This window comes from Mycteria americana, chromosome 13, assembly GCF_035582795.1.
Source record: "Mycteria americana isolate JAX WOST 10 ecotype Jacksonville Zoo and Gardens chromosome 13, USCA_MyAme_1.0, whole genome shotgun sequence".
Lineage (NCBI taxonomy): Eukaryota > Metazoa > Chordata > Aves > Ciconiiformes > Ciconiidae > Mycteria > Mycteria americana.
Genome location: NC_134377.1, coordinates 17149326 through 17165617, shown reverse-complemented (window position 1 = coordinate 17165617; position 16292 = coordinate 17149326). Strand labels below are relative to the sequence as shown.

Here is a 16292-nt window from a genome sequence, read left to right as displayed (position 1 = left end):
CCTTGCTATTGTTCTATCTCAATAAGTGTTAATTCTGTCAACTCAGCCACAACTATGAAAATATTAGCATCATTAATATTTCATTCCCTACATAAAGAGAATCACTGTTTTGCACAACTTAATTTCTATTTATCTACTTTAGTTGGGTAGCATTTGGGAGACAGCGCTCCCCTCCCCCCATACCAAGAAGCCAAGTCTGAAGTAACCAGCTGAGCTGAATGGTGTGCACAAATCTCATGGAAAAATTCAGAATTTTGTGCAGATTGCAGCAATTCCATTTGCTTAATACTGTACATTATAATGAACAGGCCTATGTTTACATATCCCCAGAAACTTTTATATTTTTCTTTATATTTTCTTTATATTTTCTTGGTTTTCTGTAGGACTAAAATGCAACTTGGATGTTAAAGCTAGAATGAACAAGATTGTACTTTGCTATCTCTTTTGGAATATGCGTAGTAAATTTGCTGCTTCTCAAACCTCTGACACCTTTTCTTCTGCCTTGGAACTTTCCAAACGTGATTGCTACCAGCTTGATTAGTTCACAGGCCAATCACTTCAACACCCTAGAACGCATATCGTTCCATCCTAAAGCTGCTGCATGTCATTGATTTTTTCAAAGGTCTCCCCCGCTGAAATCAATAAGGAGTTCTACTTAAAAATGGATTGCACTTTGTGGTCCCTTTCTGATTCATGTATATTCAGGTTTCTAAGTATTCTCATAGCTGCTTTTAGCAGAAGCTATATCGTACCAAGCTTCACCACTTCCTCTGACCCCAGTCTGATTCTCACTGACATCAATAGACGTCTACTGTAACCACTGTGCTTCTGTTGCGAGCAGAAACAGACAATCTGTGCAAACTTGTGTTGAGTAGAAAATTCCACTATAACCATTTTACTCGATTACTGTCTTCCAAGCAGCTAGAACAAAAAACAAACTCAAGCAGCACAGCTTACGTGAACGCTAGATAGTATCGGGCATTACATTCACTATCAATGCATTGTTGTCTGCACAGGGTTGTATGGATGGACTGGGTCTGATCTCATTTTCAACAGAAAAACGTCCTTACTGTAGAGGCTACCTTGCAAGCAGAGCCACCAAAAATCAGTAAGTCTCTTCTTAGAACAGGGCTATTTCAGTGAGAAAGAGAAAAAGATAAAGATCAAAAGCAGCACAGTTCATAACTTCACTCCCTAGTTCTTCCCCTAGTATTTTAAAGCTTGGCTTCATTAATATACAATCCAATTTGGCCACAAATAAGCCAATCACATGAACAAACTGTTATAACCTTACGCAATTACTTCCACAGAATACTTAACAGATTTCACTAAACAATATGCAAGTACCCTCATTTTTCTTGGCTTCTAGATGTTTTGAGTTTTGGTAAAAGGGCTTCCATTTTAAGAGAAAAGCTACTGACAGGAATGCGGTCTGAAACTGTCTGTGTGTAGGGGCCTACAGACGAGAACAGCCATATATTTACAAGCATTAAATCGCCATTTCACAAATGCAGGAACAAGAGAGACAGTGGGTAGGCAGCAATTTCCATAGCCAGACCAGTTTCTCACTGGCAAAATGGAATAACTGAAATATTACAGCAAGGCTGGAAAATCCTGCAGTGGTCATAATCATCTTTTCATAAAAGATATTACTGTGCCATCTTCTAACAGATAAATAACAAAATGGCAAGCAACAAAGACCAGGGCAGCTATGCAGTTAGGTAGACCAACAGCCTGCTTCTGTTCCAAATGCTACAATAACGGTGTCAGTAGACAGTGGATTTAAACTAACTGCCATTAGTTAGAAAATGGTCATTTCACTGCGCAGTCTGAGAGGAAAAAATTCCAACTGTGACCCCACAGAACAGTGAGTGTTTAAGCTCAGCAACAGATGTGTCAAATGAATTATCCCAACCATGAGGAGTTAATTGATGCTATAAATAGTTCTCTGCAGACAAAAAAAAAAAATCCACTTAATTCTCATATCCAAAGCACACAGTCTAGCTTTGCTTATCAGTAAAACTATTTTCCTTTAAAGAAGTGGGCTTGGGTGTTTTACATGTAGATTAACACAGAGAGATAATTTGATTTCAGGCTATTGAGAGATTTCCTTCCTTTTATGTTTGAGAAGAACAGGGCTGCATGCAGCTAAATGAGATCCATAGATTACAGTAGAAGAAAGGCTAATAAAACTGCATAGCTACATTCCTGGGTAATAACGAATGTTTTTTAATTCTAGGGCTCCAATCTCAGGGTTTATGAGGGCATTTCCAATTACTACTTTTAAGATTAATGTGAATAAATGCATCAAAAGGAAACAGATCTTTTAACCCATCTGAATCAAATACTTAATACCTCCCATAGCATTTTACGCCAATAAACAAACTGGCATTGCTGGGGGAAGGGGACGACTTGGGGGGCGTGGGGGAATCACAGTTCTGAAGTGTTCAGAGCAAGCATCTTCCCTGTGGTTTTCTTACTGCTTTCAGGAGAAAAACCAAAACAAAAAACCCTCTCCTGTTTTTCTAAACGTGTGTCTTGTTAAGTCTCACAGTTGTATCTGGTGGGTTGTGTGGTGCTGTATTGCTCCACCAGGGAACTGAAAACATTACTATAAACAGGAAAGGAAAAATGTCAATATTCATGTTTAATTCTTGAAGCTACTAAATCAAATGAATTTCATTAGCTGCTCACCAACCAATCCTACTGCATTACTCTCCCACATTTCATCCTCTCTCATTAAAAACAACCAGATTTTGACCTTACATTGCTTTAAACCAGGAACAGTATCAATGAAGAGGAGATTAAAGCAATACAAAAAGAGGGAAGAAACAGAATGAGGCCCACTAGCTCTAATTCTCTCCAGTAACATCTGTCTTATTCTAAATCAAGTATTTTTTTCACCAAGCTAAATTTGGACGCCTGAGGCACTAAGTAAACCTACTCCATTAGACCAAGACTGTAGATCTGCTTTCTGCAATTGTATGTGCAGATTCAAAGATGGCAGTGATAGACACTTCACTGTTTCGGCATCTGTAAATTTAAAATGCAATCCAAGTTCATTTTACCCTTGTAAGTTTAGGATGCAATCCAAGTTTGTGCTGATTAATGCCACAGCTTTTTAGTGTTACAAAGCAAACACGCATTTGAGAACTAATAAATAATATCTGAGCAAAATACAAGTATTTAGCTCATCTGATGTCTTGAATAATCATCCAGCTCATACATAAACATATAAAGGCAGGAAAACCAGATACATTTTAATGATAGTCTCGGAGGGACTCATCATTCCATATGATGGATTTTGGCACGTAACTTCTCTCTAACATGCCCAACAGAACAGTCTTTGTTACACATTGCAAAAACGTCCTGCTCCAGAGGGTCGCTGCCTGTTTGAGGGGCAGAAGCAATGTCAAGAACTGCCCATTTAACTTCTCTCTTTTCAGGTGCAAGACATTGCGAATCTTTGAAGCAGAAAACTTTATCACTCAGAAGCATTTTCTATTCTATTAGCCAAGCATATTGGCTTCTCTGGGGTTACACTGACAGTCAAAACAGCCTTCAGAGAATAATGTTCAGGACATGTCTCGTTCATATCATTGGGTAAATCAAGGCGCCATAGTAACCCCATTGATTAGTCCAGACTCAAGTGTTCTTTACTCGTTTAGATCTTCACTTGCGTGAAGCAGAAATGCAGTGCTGTGCTTGGTCTGCGAAGTGTTACATTCATACATTTATCAAAAATAATTTGTGAATTACATCACTGCAAATAGCAATTTTCACAACTAGGATTCATATCTTCATTATAAGACCTTTTTATTCATTGGCTTGTAGCTCTATCAAAATTTAAACATTTGGGCTGAAGTTTTCCCTGGTAGATCTTTCCTTCAGGCTCAATTTCTCTTTTAGAAAAACTTCAGCTAGAATAATTCGACTGCTTCTCATATCAGGCACAGAAAATTTTGTGCAAGTTTCTTCCATTAGTGGCTCCGAAGACACGGTCAAGCAGCTTGCTATCAGGCAGCAACCCTGCGTTGTTGGGCTACGGTGTCTCCCTTCTGCTCCATATGCAGCTGAAAGGGCGGCGGAGCTTACCGCACCCTGCAACTGGCAGGATACCAACACCCATACCGAACCGCCGGGGATTCCCCCTTTTCCCATCCCTCTTCTCCTGCCTATGAAACCTGTTCTGAACTTGACCTTATCATAAGCCTCCATTTCAAGAGGACAGCTACCACATTTAAACTACGTCTTCTGAGGTGAGGTTGACCCTGATCCGAAAATCAGTAGGAATTGGGGAAAGTGTTGGATTTAGGGGGTCACTATCAATTGTCTTTTGGACAGATCATTTTCTCCCAGATAGCTATAGTTAGACACTGACCTCAGCCCTTCCAAGGCTATCCTATTTCTGTGTCTTTGACTAAATCTTAACGCTTTTTGTAGCTTATATCGCCCATCAATAATACTACTTCTTTCCAGGAATGCACTTCTCACTAGTGCCTAATTACAGTTATTTGGAAGCAGAAATATTTCTTTCAGATCACTGAAGATCTGCTCCAAGAACCAACTTTCTATTCAAACATCCCTTTTTAATAACAATTCTGCTGATAACTGTGCTGAGTGGGAAAAATAATAATTTTGCTTTAACTGTCTAGCCACTTCAAATGTTTAAAACAAATTCCCTCTATTATATGAAAATTAAAATCCTGCGCTGTATGAATAGGAATATATTCCAGCTATAATAAACACTTTTAACTCATTTCATTAAGACTACGTAATGGAGGTAAGTAGCAAACAATTCAGTTAGTAAATACAATGTGAACTCTGTTGAGAATCCTTCTTACAAACAGCTTTGAAACTTTAAATGGGCTATATACCCTTTCAGTTTTGACATATATAAAAGGGACAATGTTTAATCTAAAAATAATCAAATGAAAATGGAAAGAACTTCATAAAAATCAGTAACATGATACTTGTTATTCAGAGGATTATTTTTGAAGAATGCTTGGCTAAAACTATAGTCCACCTACATTGAGCAAAATAAAGCAGTACCCAGAAGGGAGTAATATTTCAGGAAAACAAACAACAGAGTACTTCAATATTTAATCCCATTATTCACCATCAAGCCCCCAGATTTAACAGACACACCAAAGTACTGAGGTGAATTCACGGCAGCTGAAAATGCTTGCGGTCATCCTCTAAGCAACCAGAGGACTGGCCTTTTGATCTCAAGAAAGGCTGAGACATAGTTGGCAGGGAGGGAATGGAGAGAGGAAGACACATCTTAAGAGTATGACCCTTACAGCAGAAAGAGGTGGGATGCAAGACATAACCATAGCCTTTAATTTAGCTTGTTCGGGTACAGAAAAACCTTAGGAAAGCACGAGCACAAGCGGAGAACAGGACAGGAAGTGAATGCTTAGAGTCCACCTGCTGTAAACGTGGCCGCAGGAAGAAGTCCCACAGTAAGAGACATTCCCTGCTCTGTCAGGGGTAGAACGACACTAATGAGGATTTCCATGGTAGAAGGAGAAGGGAGACATGGATCAGAGATGGTGGGAACTCACAAAAGAGAAAATTGTCATCCCTGTTTTCCTCAGCTAGCACTTGAATTTTACCCTTGCCAGAGCCTCAGCTCTCAACACAATATAGAATGACAGAGGTTCCTCTCCTAGTTCCACAGTTTTAAGATTTATCATGGGTATTTCCTTCTTTCTGCCCCTCAACCATTCTACTACTATTTTAAAACAAATTTTAGTAGGCCTTCAATAGCATGGAAACTAATGAATTTCTGAGAGGTGTAAAGATAATTTAAAAAAAATAAAAGAACATACATAATGACAAATCAGCAAAATACTCAAGAGACTTGGTACATAACTGCAGAAACACAGTACCTTTTATAGTGTTCTGTTCTTCTAGCGGCTTTAAGATAGAAATTCTCCCTTGGTTCGATGAGAACTCTGACAGAGAAACAAAGAAACATAACAAAAAAGACATTTTTATTCCATCTAGGGGAAGTAGGAAGAGTGGATTATTTTTAAATAATTGATAACATTTACATAATACAGTGGAAATATATCCCCTTCATTCCCCTTCCCTTCCTGAGTCGTGCTGGTGTATAAAAAAGTGTTACTTCTGACATCTATTCCACCATCACCTGAAACCCCAAGAAAATCCCATGGAACTGGAGCACAGAAAGCAAACTCCACAAGAAGAGCTCGTTTGGCTAACTAGCTCTTCCAATCCTCTTGATTTCTGTCCCAGTGCCACCCATATGTGCATATATCAAACGGTTCCAAACTTAGAATTTAATCCAATATATATTTAATCCCCCATTGATTCATAGATTTAAAAGCCAAAAATGTTTCCTTCATAAGCACACACCATAGCATTTTCAGTCATCCAGGTCTAAATACCATCTAGTGACTCTAAAAATGTCAACTGTGGCTACATAAATACACCTCATCCCGTTTGACATTTTTTCTTCTAGCAGCAGGAAATAAGAGAAATTAGGGCAGGAAGACATCCACCTTTGAAATTCACCAGGAAGAACTCAACATTTTTCAACATCTCATTTGTTGTTTGAGCTTCAGGTAGTATTCCCATTACAGCATTTCTTATCCCAGACATTTCTCATCCAGAGAACAAGCAGGATGCTTTGTCTTGGATTCCCAGTCTCCTTCTCTCTTTCTGAGACCAAGAACATTTCGAGTAGGTGATTCCTGCAGATCATCCTTGCTTAGTCCTACTCAGGCTAAAGTTTACCCATAAAACAGACATGCCACTACGCTTCCACTTCCAGCCTGCAACATGGCTTCATCATTAGACCCTTCCTCTCCGCTCCTCCTTTAGCTGGAAGGTACAGTAAGGCCAAATAAACGTGTCGGGACAGAAAAACACTCCAACCCTTCAGACTCACTGTAACTAAAAAGGTGCTAAACCAAAATTATACATCTCTGAGGTAAACTGAGGGTTTCTTGGAAGCCTAATTTCTTTTAGCTTTTGTCTCATAAGAGTATGACTACCTCCTCTAAGTAGGCTAATTTTATGTATTTTATTAAAATATTCTCCATTTTTAAGCCAGAAATAATTCATGATTTATGTTTAGTGTCACCTGGAGCAGACAAAAACTACTGAAAAAATACTTTGCTTGATTCTTCCTTCCTCCTTTTCCACCTGTATTTTTTCTTTTAGTTCATTCAGAGTCAAGAAGACAAGCAGCCTAAGGCATCTGTCTTGACTTGGGACATACTGGGTAAGACCCAGATCCACTACAGCCTTCATGTATGGCTGTGGGCTATTTAACCTTTTTTTATCATATAATCTGGGAAGAAACTGCATTTTCCTACTTCACAAGATCTCATAAAAATATATATATATATATATAAAAAATATCATGAGGTATCAGGTACTTCAGAAAAGAAACACCCACACTATTACTGGTGGTCTTACAGTGATAATCACATTTGTATAGTCTGACATTTAGTGTTGATTATCAAGAAAAACACCTACTTGTCTTTTCAATACCAATCTAGTGGTTTCATTTTATTCTTTAAGCAGAATTTTTTGTTAAAACATTCAATACCTTGTGCAACCAGAAAGTTTAGCAATAAGATAAGATAAGAACAGATGATCAAGGCAAGTCCGGAGGAGGCTGCATTGCCAATACAACACATCCATGCTGGGGATAAAAGGAAGAGGTGGGTCAGCAGAGTTCTGACAGGAATTCAAAACCACATGGGCTACCTCCTCGTGCAAGACGGGCACTATTCTGTCTTGTGAGTGACAGTCCCTAAAGTGCTGTCTGGGTTATGGCAAACAACTGGACCAGCTACTGCTGACAGCCCATGCTGTTCTCACCGTATTCACGTGGGTGCAGTCTCACCGACAGTGAGAAACCACGTGCTGGTTTATATTGGCTGATGCCAGCTGAGAGCTTGAGCCCAAAATCCTGGGAAGCCTGGAGCTTGCTGAGGCTCATGGCTCTATTGCAAAGTCCCTTTTTCAACCCTTGGGTGCTGTCCATTTGATAACATGACCTGTACTGCAAGGGAGAGGGAGGGGGAAAAACCCACCAGCTTGGACCACGTGACATGTAATAAAACACCTGTACTTCATTACACCAATGCTGCTTCATTCCAGTGATACACTTTTATCGCTGACTTTAATCAAGTATCTTACAGCTCTCAGATGAGAAAGGTGGAGAAAAACCTGTAATGCCTTTTCAAATTGCTTGTTAGCTCTCACTTGTAACTAATTACCCCGGTCACACTGTTAGAGATTCTGAGCAGTTTTATGTTTGCTTGCCAATAAACAACTAAAAAAATGAAACTAGACAATTAGTCTCTAGCTATAATAACTAATTAAGATAAGTAGTTTCAGAATAAGGAACTTAACAGAACATCAAGATACTGACACTGCAAAATTCATGTGAAAGTAAAGCATCTATCAGCAAACAATTTCTTGCCATTCAGTGAGTTCCACAATTGCATCCCAACCATCACATCGTTCTCTTTTCCTCCTCCAGTGAACATAATTAGTTATTAAAACTTCTTTCTAATGTGGTGAGAATGTGAGCAGCTTATTGGACTATAGGAAAGCTTAGGGACAAATTTTGATGCTGCACCATCGCAAGTGTATGCAGCAGTGACAGATCAGTATTTTTACACAAACAGCATGATGGAAAGTACTGTAGCAATTTGTCCTACCATTCGCTTTTCCTAATGTCTTGTTTTGCATCATCCGCTAAGCCTGGACTGTGCTGGCAATCCACTCATCGTACCTTCTTGATTCCTTACTCAAAAAGCTTCTGAACATGCACCCAGTTCTTGAAAATGATTACTGCGCAGTCAGTTGTGTGAGAAGCAGTCTTCAGACAGGTAAAGCATGGGTAAATCCACGGAATTCAGTGGACTTGCTTGGCCTTTGGTTCACGCTGCGCTAGCCTGCTGATTAGTGACATGGAGACAGCGTTACACAAAACCACTAACGAAGTGCATTCTGTGGCACTGAGTGGATTCCTCGCCTGTGCATAGAAATAGGTGCAATTAAAACTGCCAAGTGTGAGGCAAGTAGTTAAGTCCAAAATAAGTAAGAGCGACAATAAAATGGTGTGGATAGACAAGCAGACTACTTTTCAATTCAGCTGCAACACTACTATAAGCACATATTGCAAAATCTTGCCAAGGGCATGAATGGAAAGCCTGTATCTTTGGCTCCTTCTGTCACTCAAATGAGCTTCTCTCTGACACTTCTGGCACTAAAATAACTAATAAAGAATTTGGATGATGTAATTTATTTGGTAACAGAAAAATTACCTGCAGATTCATAGCTACAGCCCTCACTGCGCACTTAAAACTCAAAATCAGCCTTAATGGACTAACATTTCTCTCGCTTACAGCAGTGATCGCAGACAGCACAACTTCAGTTAACAAGAGTTACACCAATGGAAAAGAGACTAGTGGAAAAGAGCTCACTTGGTCCCAAGTTAAATTTGTCTGTCCATGTTTTGTCCGTATTGATTGCAAGCAGCTCACACCCTCCAATTGTATATTTTCCTCGGCAGGGACTTTGTCACAGACAAATCACCAGAAGTACAGGCAGAGCTGAAGAGTATTCTTTGAGCCGTATTTTGCCTCTGCTGTGACTTACTTTTCTTAACCAAGAGACAAGGTGGTGAGGAGAAGGAATTTTTTTCCCTAAGCTCCTTCTTCCTTCTCCTTATATCCTTATTTGCTAAACTGCTATTTTATTTCACAGACAAATGTAGGATATTCTGACTGACAGCGTAGTTCTGCTTTTATATAAGATATCAGATGGCAAACATGAGGTATCTACATTACACAACTCAGTATATGGGTATATACTCTGTCACAGCTTGCATCAAAACATATGAAACAGTCATGGGAAGTGAGGTCTCCCACTTAAAGATGTGATACAAACACAGCCACCACACACCACACTTAACAGCAGCAACACTGTGCATTCATTACAAGGCTTTCCATCAAAAGAGGCGGACTACAAGCTGTGTGATATTCTAATATTTACACTCAATTATCTTTAGAAATTTATTTAAAACAGCATTATTTTTGTGTTACTTATGAACTTTGAGTTCCCTTATAAACTCCTACTCATTCTTAATTATAATGTAAATCAGCATGTTAACATCAAGCAAGCAAGCATTAACTAAACCAGCCAATACAAACACGGACAAAGTTCGGACAGAAGCAGTGGCAAAACGCCCAGAAAGTTACAAAACTGCTCTGAACTGCTCCGTCAACACGGACAGATACACAGACCTTTCTAAAGAGATGCTCTGGGTAACAGCAGTTACTGCCAATAAATTTTGTATAAATATTCCAAAAGCCGTAAAGAGCCCATGCATCAGTACACAGACATGTCATAGATAAGAACTGTGGCTTTTTAAAATGTCAGGACTGAAAATGTACAACAGCCTATAAAATGTTGCTCAAGTCATTACATGCAAACAGCCACGTAAATCATTTATTAAGGAAATGATGGCTGAACTAGCTTTGGCAAACTAGGTGCACCTATTTCCTCGACTGCGTTAGTGCGCTGATAAAGACATGGCATATTAAAAGAAAATTTATGAAATATAGAACTACAAAAGCAAACGTACAGTGATTCACTTCCATGTGCTATGATACAAGCAAGTAAAATTAAAGCTAATCCTTTCTACTGAAGGAAATGTCACAGACTTTTGTGCGTTTGGTAAATTAATATTTATAAGAAGCCCAGACAGTTTAGTGTTTTTAATATAGGACTAGGATTTTCTCCTGAACATCAAATAGAAAAGTTGCATTAAAACTGCAGTTTCTTGATTGCCACAAACCTAAACGACACTATTTCCGAGATTTGTTTTCCATCATATCATACAGATTAGCAACTGTACACAACTGGGAGATTTGCAAAATCCACCGAGTAGCCATGAATTATACATTCCTAGCTCTTTAAAGCTAATGCATAATAATCTTCCTATCAAGAGCCTGCTGACGGCTGCTAGTACTACTTTCCTAAAACTTCTCATTACAAACATAGACATCTAGGAATGGAAAAACAAGCAGGTATACACAGAATCTAACACGACACAGGTGCACATATATATTACACGTATATGCAATAAGTGAGACTTCGCCAACAACATTGTTTCAAGAATTTACATAGCAATAAAATTGTAGCTGAACACCTATTATAAAAAATGTAATTCAAAATTTTACAGCCTAATATGCATAAGAATTCATCACACCCAATTAAATTAAAATGCAGCACTTGATCCCCTTTTATGCAAAGTTTGAAAAGGAATTTTGTTATATTATATGCTAATATGGAGTTTCATTTAATTTAGCTGATGAATTACCTAATTTTGTTTTCCAGTATACTAAGGATATCCCCATTGAACATGATAGCTTTTCATGGGGTAACCAAAGTCACCTTATATGTATTACAGAAACAGGATATATGTATTAATTTTAAATGGGACGCAAAGGTGATCTTCCAAAATTTATAATGAAATTTAATCTTGAAAAATGAAAAAAAAAAAAAAGGAAAAAAAGTAAATCCCGGTTTTAGTGATAATACAACATTAGTGCCAGTAAAGTTCACAACAACTGCGGGAAACTCTGGTTGCAGCTGGTTATATTCTCCAGGGGAGAAATTCCTCTCTTAAAGCAAGCCAGCCCCAGTTCTGTAATCACTTCCATGACTGTTCAGCCTGGATAGAAGGGGCACAGTTAGGCCTGTAACTGTGCTTAAAAACCCTCAGACAACAGCACTGAAGTTACTGGCTGAACACCAAGAGCCTCTTCATAGGCTTTTGTTTCTCGTTCCTAGAAGTTGTGAGTGCGTGAGTATATGATTACCCAAAACTCAAATCTTTATCATCTCCTTCATTTCATAGCTCTGAAGGGCCACTGCAGGATTCGGTGGTTTTTGCTGAATTACTGTGAGGTTCACACGCCTCAGCTCAACTCCTGCTAGGCAAGAATGAGAGTTTCTGGCCCACAATACGCTTCCAGTGCGAGCAGGGCCTTCCCCAGCGTCAAGCAAACCCAAGCGATAATGGACACCGCGAGAAGAACAGCAAGTGCTGGTGACAGAGTTATGCTGAAGACAAAGCTTTAGGTTCGTGATTGTAAAGAAAATTCCAGATTATTTTTTTAATCTAGGCTGAATCACCCACCACATACAAATCATTCCTCTTTCAAATACATTTGCTGAAGAATGTTGCACTTAATATGGATTTTGACACCAAGAGTCAATCAGTAAGATTAACTTACATTATGTAAGATCTGAGTATATGTTTAATTTCCTTTCTTACAGTTTACACTTTTTTCCCCCAACATTACATTATACACCAACTAGTTCAACTCCAAACATAAGCTTAACATTAAACTAATAAACTGGAATTTCTAAGAATTATTTTAGATTTGACAAATGTGCTTTGCAGAAGAGCTGTTTTCTAAATAAAATAGCAGTTTCTAGTTACTAGTACTAGTAATCTTATTCCTGTTAATTAATAACTCTGTTATACAGTGAATTTGCATGATTAAATTTAATGCTTCCAAGTGATATAAATACCATTAAAGTGATTTTTAAAATATGAATGTTCAGTGCAGCCATCCAATCATGAAAAGCCGTATCATCTTTGCTTATTGAAGACTTTTAACTTCAGCATTACACAGCTTCCTAACCAATCAAGAAGTCCAATCAACAGTCTGGAGGGTGAGAAATGGCTTCCGAGCTTGATTTCCTAATTCAAGGTTATTGCCCCAGCGCAGGGGACCAGCAGGCTGCAGCCTAAGCAGAATAGAAGGACAGAAGACACCAAAGGAGACCAGGAGAGAAAATAAGAAAGGAGGAGTCTTAAATGTAAGGAGGAGTAGAGGAAAGAAGCAAATTGTTTAATGTGTGGGTGAATAGCCAAGTTCAACACTGACTGCAAGGCACAAAATACAGCAGACGCCAGCTATGAATTTAGCCAAGGGTTTGTACTTGAATTTCTTGAGGCAACCTATTCAATTCACTGTCATATTTAATTGAAATAGTAGACAAAAAGAACTGAGAAATTAAGCTCTCCCATTTGGCTCCTATTTGAAAATGTTTTGATGAAGAGGAGAAAGGTGTTGCCTAAAAAAAAAAAAAAGGGAAGTTTAATACACGTGTCATGGCTACCCTACTGGGTTCTAAACTCATTTACTGTAGAGTCAAACTATAAAGTTACGAGTGTCTTTAACACCTTCAGCATGGACTTCCCAAAGCAAGCTGGAATTTTTAGAAGTAAACTATAAAAAGAAAATCTTTGTTGACAATTTTAATTCAAAAAAGAAAACTGCAATTTACAATTGATATCTTCCTGTACTCATACAACATAGATTAGCTGCTATAAAGCAGCACAATGCTGTAACAGTTTCATTATGATTACAATAACCAGAAGCACTCTGCAGTCAACATTGTCAGATGTTTCTGACATCATTCTAGCACGTTAATTATGCTGCGCTGACTGCCAGTGGCTAACATCTACTGGCCTGGCAATTAAGCTGGCAAAGTCTCAACTCTGAACAAAAAGCAGCCACCAGATATTTTGTCAAGCTAGGAAATTTCTTACTGAAAATACGTACTTGAAAAATGTCCAGTTCTTTCTGAGCACACTCTCTGTGCCCAAATGGAAGAAGAAAACCAGCCTGAAAGAAAGCCTAACAACCAGCAACATTTTGTGAATAAAATTATAGGGTAGCCTTGCTTAAGAACTGTATTTTCTCCATAAATCTGCATTCGTACTGAACAGTCTTACTAGTCTATGCTGACAACTAGGACACTTAAAGTAGTCACTAGCACAATGGTACCTAACCCCTCTAACTGGCGTAAGACCGTCTGCCATAGATAGACAGATTACCATTACATGCTAACGAAGTTAAAAGACAGGAATGTGAAATACAGGTAAGATTGGAGAAATCACACAGAGAATGACATTTTACTGAAGGTCAGAGCCATGAGAGAAGCCAATCTCCTGAATCTCAAAACTAATCCTTTACACATGAGTGATGGCTTCCTCTCGTCCTTAGGAAAGACAGACAATTGAATGAGGCTTCAGTCACAGCTCCAACTCCTACAGTTATTTACATAAAGCAGGATTTTTTTTTTTTTTTTTTTTTTTAAGCAAGAACACAGAAAACTAGCTTGAAACAACTGGAAGACCCATAGCAAACCTGCAGAATCCATAGCACTCTCGTGGACAGTAGGAGATGCATACATTTTCCAGAAAACTGATCAAGTGGATGCATGTGTACGCAGCTAAACCTAACGAGCATTCCCAAACTAACAACCTACATACAAATGGTTAGGAAATCAAAAGGTACAAGTAGTCAGATTATTTCAGATGTGCTGGCATTTTTTTAAATTTTATTTTATGTCCCACAGAAGCATTGATTTTACTAATGAGGTTTTGGCTAGTAGAAATTGCAAGGATGTGAAATTTGTCACCTGGGACAGTGAAAGAGTGTAGCACGGCTGTTGGACTTACACTAAAATTATGTACATTCTATTTAATTGCATAAGAATGTTTCAATTTGTCTTTGTTGAAAAATAACTTGGTAAGTTCTGTTTATTAATGATGACCTGAAGGGAGAAGTTCATATGAAGAGAAAAAGTAGGATCTCTACTCAGTCAGGCACACAAAACGGTGTTACATGAGCACAGATTAAAATCACTAATATAAATTGCTTCGATAAAGCAAGGTGAAAATTAAAGGTGAAGTACTGTAGCAATCTAAAATGAAAAACAATTGCCAGGGAAAGATATAAACAGCATCCAAACTCGTTGCTCTGTGAATGTAAAAGAGGTGGCTAGGAAGAATATCTAAGGGTAGAAGAAACCAATTGTTTGTAGTTCTTCTAGATCAGAGCTTAGTAACCTTTCCTGGCAAACTGGGAATTCACACACAAAGCAGAGAGAGCTTGCTGAAGAAGGAAATAGGGACAATATGTGTATTCCACGTCCCAGAACTCTTACAAACTGCATGCTTCATTTTAACACACTCAGGCTACCAGGCAGTCATATTACTTAGGCTATTTATAGATACACCAACTTATTCAAATACTTGGCTACAGTTTTTTTCAATCCCCAGGACAAACAAGAGCAGCTAAAATGTGCAATATTAGCTTCCAGAAGCATGTGTTACCACATCTGCAAAAAGGTTACGTAAGTACCTATAATCTTATGTTAATTGAAGCATGGTAAATACCTGTATTTATTAACATAGCTTGTTTCCTACTGCTTTCAGTTCGTAAATTTAAGGACTGTAGAATCATAACAGTTTGTTGGGTTTAATCTGGTCTTTAGACACTAAAAAGCAGGTCAGCATCTTCTTTTAAAAGGATTAAAATGTGAAAGCAGTAGGAATTTGGTTATCCAGACACTTTTGAAGCAAAATTATTTGCTTTGCCATATTGTTTCCCTTTTTATGGTGACTGCTCTCTCTCTCTCATGTACTGCTGTAGTTGTTCTGATATAGAAAAGTTATTACAATCCTACTGTAAAGAAGTTGAAACAATTTCTTAGACCCACACGGTTTTATATTTATCTTTAAGGCCAATGAAGGGAGATTAAATTAAATCATATTCCTAAAACTCTGACATCTTGCTAATTTCAAGCAACTTCTTGTTGCATTTTCTAAGAAATATTGGGAGGGATGCACTAGAGAAAACCTGAACAAGAAAGTGCATTAGGATTCTGACAGCACAACAAGCCAGTATTGGGGGGGGGGGCCAAAAAAAGCTAGATTTATTTCAATAGTTGCCTGTTTTTTAAAACCTGTGGACTCAGATCACTAGAAATCTGGCAATTACAGTAAACTGGTTAATCTAGTTCAGTGACAGCGTGACCCCACAGAGTCCCAAATACTGCATTTTGTTACTAGTGGAGACACAAACAAGAGACCAAAGATGCCTTTGAAAGGCCAAATTAACCAACCAAATCCAGCAGTGGTAGTATTGAAGAGCACAGCACATGCTAGAAAGCCCAGCAATGAAACATGCTGACACCAAATAAATTTGTGAGTGGGAAGAACACAGAAACACTGGCAAGGAAAGGCACTCAAGGGACCCACATTTCCCCTGTCAACAGAAGCAGTAGTGCCAAGCGTGAACTGGCAATGGAAGCGTGTGCCAAAGTGCTTTTGGAGCTAAAACAGAGAATTGTCAGTATGGCTGTCAGTGGTGCCCGAATCATTGTATTTATCCCTCTCAGTGGATGCGTTTCGTGTGGCTGCTGCGATA

General features: G+C 38.5%; 1 protein-coding gene across 16 annotated transcripts in view; it reads right to left on the bottom strand.

Moving 5' to 3' along the window:
- ARVCF (ARVCF delta catenin family member) overlaps window positions 1-16292 on the bottom strand; it is a 295496-nt gene that overhangs the window by 181268 nt on the left and 97936 nt on the right. For 15 of the 16 annotated variants that reach the window (XM_075516535.1, XM_075516537.1, XM_075516534.1 and 12 more), the window contains one exon: window positions 5895-5960. The exons of the other annotated variant lie outside the window; for it this stretch is intronic. The gene's annotated coding sequence lies outside the window, so the exon portion shown is untranslated. The remainder of the gene's footprint in view (window positions 1-5894; window positions 5961-16292) is intronic. 16 annotated transcript variants of the gene reach the window in all.